This window comes from Prunus dulcis, chromosome 7, assembly GCF_902201215.1.
Source record: "Prunus dulcis chromosome 7, ALMONDv2, whole genome shotgun sequence".
NCBI classification, from domain to species: Eukaryota; Viridiplantae; Streptophyta; class Magnoliopsida; order Rosales; family Rosaceae; genus Prunus; species Prunus dulcis.
Genome location: NC_047656.1, coordinates 10,149,438 through 10,155,831, shown reverse-complemented (window position 1 = coordinate 10,155,831; position 6,394 = coordinate 10,149,438).

Below are 6,394 nucleotides of genomic sequence, written 5' to 3'. Positions count from 1 at the left end.
ATATTATAATATATAATATATATACATATATTATACATATATTATATATACATATGTATATATACATACATATATAATATACATATATACACGTATATACATGTATATTATTATTATTATTATTATTATTATAACATACTCATATATATTATATATTATAATATACATACATATATATAAATATATGTATATGTATTATACCCATGTATATTATAATATACATATATACACCTATATACACTTATATATATATACATGTATATAAGTATATTATAATAATATTATATATAGGGTTTATATATATATATATATATTTTATATATTATAAAATGCATGTATACATATATATAGATATTTTTGAAAAAATAAAAAAAATTCTAGTCCTAGTCCAAGCATACACCAAACGCAGGATAAGTGTTATCCAACTTAGACCAAGCCAAGCCAAGCCAAGCCAGTCCCTAAGCATAGTCCATGCCAAGACAGTCCTGTGTACCAAACGAGCCTCATAGGAACTCTATGTGGTACTAAGTCATTCATGTATCTTATCAGGCAATGTATAAAGTGTATAATATTGTAATAAATCATATATAAATGATTATGGTGTGTTTAATCTTCTTTCATTAATTATTACATATTTTCTACACTCGATGTTCAAATTTTTCACTATTTTCATAAATGACTATTTTTCCCCAAAATAGTTTTACATGTAATTGTTGACATGTCACCCATATGGATCCGAGATTGGTTGACGTTGTCTATAAGCAAAATTATTTGAAGATTGGGTCTCAGATTCTTTACATGAGCCGCTCGATTCCATCCCAAAAGGAAAGGTCAAAGACTCACATTCTCATGTGAAAATCTAATTCTTGCAAAAACAGTTCAAAACAAAACAATATAAATATACATATTTTAACATATTATCACAAAAACATAAGCAACATGGTAGTTAAGGCGTTGGTTGAGTGAAATGGTAGGGGTTTGAATCCCTTTTGCATGTGTGCTTTGTGTTTTTTTTTCCTTTTCCTTTTTTTCATTACATCGATATTTTTGATACTTTCGATTTATAGCGATATTTTAACAAAATATTGCTGAAGTGTAAGCGAAATTATCGACATTGATATTTTTCGATATTATCGATATTTATACGATATGTGTATGGATACTTTCCGAAATATCCGTGACCCGAAAAAATGGTAATATCCTCGATATTTCGTCGATATGATCGATATTTTAGACCATGCCTACATAGCACTATAGGTCCCACATTTTCTTTTTTTTTAAAAAAAAATTACAACTCTCTCTCTCTCTCTCTTTCTCTCCCCTGTGCACTCTCCCTCTCCCCCAACCGATTCCCCCCATTCCCCATGACCAAAAAAAATTCTCAAGACACCCAAAAATACAGCCACACCTAATCCACCCACCCAAATTCCACCATAACAGAACCCCCACCCCCAGAGACCCCTCCCCCTCCTCCCCCATTCTGTTTTTCACCCACAAACCCTAAACCCACCCACAAATGCAAACAATGTTCAAACCACAAAGGCTAGATATGGCCTCTCTCATCCTCATCCTCCCAACTTCATCGCCGACAACCCAACACCAACAAAATCAAATTCGCCACCTTTTTCCTGGCACCCCATCAACTTGAACTCGCCTTTATTTCAAAAAACAAATTATCTACTCCTATGTATGCAAATTCAAAAACAAAAAATCGAACAAAAAAATTGAAAACAAAGATGAATTTAATCCAGTACATGAATTTTCTCTTTGTGCCTAAAGTTGTATCCGGTTAAAGAAGAGAGAGAAAGAGGGTAGATGAGATCTGGCTGGGGTGGCGGTGGGCATCAGGGAGGAACATGAGAACATGAGCACGAGATAGATTGTGGCGAGATTGTGGAGTCGGGGATGGGTCTGGAGGGTGAGGGAAGAATGAGAGACATAATAGAGAGGGGGAGGAGGTGGTTGGTAGTGGGTGGTGAGTGGTGGTGGAGGCGTGGGTGGTGGGGCGGTGTCGGTCCAAGCCCACCATTGCTATTGTTGATGATTGGCTCAAAAATAGTCAAAAGCAAAACTGCTTTCGGCTAGCAGACAAATTGGAGACAAATTAATGGCTAGCATTGATGGCTTACTTTTACCTTTTGACTTGTGTGTTTTGCTTTTGCCGTTGGGTGGTTGAAGAGCAAATGTTTGGCTTATAAAAGGGAACATGCATTTGGGAAAAATGTAAGAGCAAAAAAAAGCACCGAGAGTTGATGAGAGAAGAAAGAAGTTGGGAGAGAGAAAAATAATAGTTTGGGCAACTAAGTTTTTGTTGCTACTGTTGGTTATTTTTCCCTCTCTAAATTGTACTCAATTTGTATCCCCTTTATATTCTTGAGTGTGTGAGCTTGGGTATATTTGGGGCTTGGGTTTTCTGAGTGGTTAAACACTATTGTATTCTCTCATTGATTATAGTGGAATACTCCGTCGTCTCCAAACTGGATGTAGGCAATTGCCGAACAAGTATAAATCTTGGTGTTGTTCTTGTTGATTATTTTGTTCAATTTTTCTCCTGCCTGTTGTTATTTATTTTTCACTCGCAGATGGTTGACGCTTCCGCACAACAAGTGGTATCAGAGCTCCAGTTTTTCGACTGGGGTTTCGTGGGAGTGAAAAATCTGTCGGTGCTACAGTGACGGGTGAATAGTGCACGTGAATAGTGTCGGTGCTACAATGCCCCCGTGAATAGTGCTGTGCTACAGTAGCAGTGAATAGTGCCGGGCAGATTTGATGGCTGGAGAAAAAGTTGAAATTTTAAAGGAGAAGGAATCGACATCGTCTTCGTCGGCACCTACATCCAATAGACATCCAATTGCCAGTACAAGGTTAGAGGTTGATAAATTTAATGGCTCCAATAATTTTGGTATGTGGCAATGTGAAGTTATGGATGTGTTGTATCAACAAGAGTTGGATATGGTTCTGGAGGATAAACCAGAAGATATTGATGACAAGCAATGGACTAGAATTAATCTCCATGCTTGTGCCACTATTCGATCGTTCCTTGATAAGGAGTTGAAATACCCGTATATGAAGGAAACTTCTGCTAAGAAGTTATGGATGAAATTGAAGGAGAAGTATATGACCAAGAGCGCAGAAAATCGGCTCTTCTTGAAGAAACGACTCTTCCGATTTCAATATCGTTCAGGGATTTCTATGCATGAACACCTCAATGATTATAATAAAATACTTGCTGATTTAGCAAACCTTGATGTGATAATTCCCGACGAGGATAAGGCACTATGTTTGTTAAATTCATTGCCTGATGATTATGATCATTTGACAACTACTTTGTTGTATGGAAAATCCGAGGTGAAACTGGATAAGGTGTCTGCGGCATTGGTGAATCATGAGTGTCGTAAAAAGGAACAGAAGACTCAAAATTCACAAACCGAGGCACTCGTTGCAAGGGGTCGAACAGAGGAAAGAAAATCTGGGAAGCGGGGAAAATCTCGTTCAAAGTCACGAGGGAAGTTTCCTGCTAAAGATGAATGTGCCTTTTGTCGCCAAAAGGGTCATTGGAAGAAAGACTGCCCCAAATTGAAGAACAAGGAGAAGGAGAAAGTGGGTTCTGAAGCAAATGTTGCAAAATCTGGAGATGAAGATTTCGAGTTTGCTTTGGCTAGTTCATCTGCTGATGGTCACTCAACTGAGTGGATTTTGGATTCAGGTTGCACCTATCATATGTGTCCCATTCGGGAATGGTTTTCTAGCTTCGAGGAGCTGGATGGTGGAGTTGTTTTGATGGGCAACAATAATGCCTGCAAAACACAAGGGATAGGCAAAATCTGTTTGAAGATGCATGATGGAACAGGCAGAGAATTGAGTGATGTCCGGTATGTACCGGATATGAAGAAGAATCTCATCTCATTGGGCGCTTTGGAATCCAAGGGTCTCAAGATCACCATGGAGGGTGGAGTTCTTAAAGTCGTGTACGGGGCACTGGTGGTGATGAAAGGTACAAGACGAAATAACTTGTATTTCTTGCAGGGTAGTGCAGTTATTGGTGGAGCAGCTGTCACCGAAGCTGCTGACGCAGATAGCACAGACACCACAAGGTTATGGCATATGCGGCTTGGGCATGCTGGTGAAAAAGCGTTGCAAGGATTGGTGAAGCAAGGCTTATTGAAAGGTGCAAAGGCATGCAAATTGGAATTCTGTGAACACGGTGTGCTGGGTAAGCAAACTAGAGTGAAATTTGGCACTGCTATTCACCACACTAAAGGCATTCTAGATTATGTTCACACTGATGTTTGGGGACCTTCCAAGAATGCATCTTGGGGAGGTAGCCATTATTTTGTCTCCTTTGTTGATGACTTCTCTAGAAGAATATGGGTGTACACCATGAAGCGTAAAGATGAAGTCTTGAAGATATTCCTGAAGCGGAAAAAGATGATTGAAACGCAAAGCGGTCGAAAGATCAAGACTCTCAGATCAGACAATGGTGGTGAATATAAGTCTGATCCTTTCTTGAAAGTTTGTCAAGATGAGGGTATTGTGAGGCACTTCACGGTTAGGGAGACAACGCAACAGAATGGGGTGGCGGAGCGCATGAACCGTACTTTGCTTGAGAAAGTTCGGTGTATGTTGTCTAATGCTGGTTTAGGCAAGGCGCTTTGGGCTGAGGCGATTACTTATGCAAGCCATCTCATTAATCGGTTGCCTGCTGCTGCGAATGAGGGCAAAACGCCCATGGAGGTATGGTCTGGTAAACCTTGTATTGATTACAAGTATTTACACATATTTGGTTGTCCTGCTTACTATCATGTCAGGGAAAGCAAGTTAGATCCAAGAGCAAAGAAGGCTCTATTTATGGGATTTAGCAATGGCGTGAAGGGATACCGACTTTGGTGTCCAGATGAGAAGAAAATTGTTGTAAGCAGAGATGTGACTTTTGATGAGGCTGCTATGGTAAATCATAACAAGCATGAAGGTGAAATTGAAGCAACTAAGACCATGAGTAGTTCAAAGCAGGTGGAGTTACTGAAAACTCCAGTTGTTCCAGTAAGGTCTGATATTACAGACACTAGTCCTATAGTTGATTCTGATGAAGAGGACGAGGATGATGAAGAGGAGGCACCTACCCAAGAGCCTCCACAGCAACAAGATTCTATTGCAATCAGAAGATCGAGAAGGGAGATTCGAAAGCCTGCTCGATTTACTGATATTGTGGCATATGCACTTCCCGTTATTGAAGATGATATTCCATCCGCCTACAAAGAAGCTGTCAGAAGTTCAGAGAGCGTGGAGTGGAAGAAATCTATGGATGAGGAGATGAAGTCTCTTCATAAAAATGAGACTTGGGAGCTGGTTCAGTTACCAAAGGGGAAGAAAGCAATTGGTTGCAAATGGGTTTATGCCAAGAAGATGGAATCTTTGGGAAAGGACAATGTGAGATTCAAAGCCAGATTAGTAGCTAAAGGATATGCTCAGAAGGAAGGCATTGACTACAATGAGGTATTTTCTCCTGTAGTAAAACATTCCTCTATTCGTATTTTGTTGGCTTTGGTTGCACAGTTTGACCTTGAGTTGGCTCAACTTGATGTCAAGACTGCATTCTTACATGGTGATTTGGAGGAAGAAATTTATATGTCTCAGCCAGAAGGTTTTAAGGTTGCTGGAAAAGAAAATTGGGTTTGCAAATTGCAAAAATCATTGTACGGCTTGAAGCAGTCTCCAAGACAATGGTATAAGCGATTTGATCGGTTTATGATCGGGCAGAAGTACACAAGAAGTCATTATGACCATTGTGTATACTTTCGCAAGCTACAAGATGGAACCTTCATCTATCTGCTTTTATATGTTGATGATATGCTTATAGCATGTAAAAGCAAAGTGGAGATTGAAAGGTTGAAGACTCAACTGAGTAATGAATTTGAGATGAAGGACTTAGGAGAAGCTCGGAAGATACTGGGTATGGAAATTGAAAGAGATAGAGCGAAGGGCAAGATTAGTCTGTGTCAAAAGCAGTATTTGAAGAAGGTACTACAGCGTTTCGGGATGAATGAAAATTCAAAACCGGTTAGTACACCTCTTGCCCCTCATTTCAAACTTAGTGCTTCTATGTCTCCTAAAACTGGTGAAGAGAGTCATTACATGGCTCAAATTCCATATGCAAGTGTTGTTGGTAGTTTGATGTATGCTATGGTGTGTACGAGGCCTGATATTTCACAAGCTGTTAGTATTGTCAGTAGATATATGCATAATCCAGGAAAAGGGCATTGGCAAGCTGTGAAATGGATTCTACGGTATATTCTGGGTATTGTGGATGTTGGTTTATTGTTTCAGCATGATAAAGTTACTGGTCAATGTGTTGTTGGATATGTGGATTCTGATTACGCAGGTGATTTGGACAAGC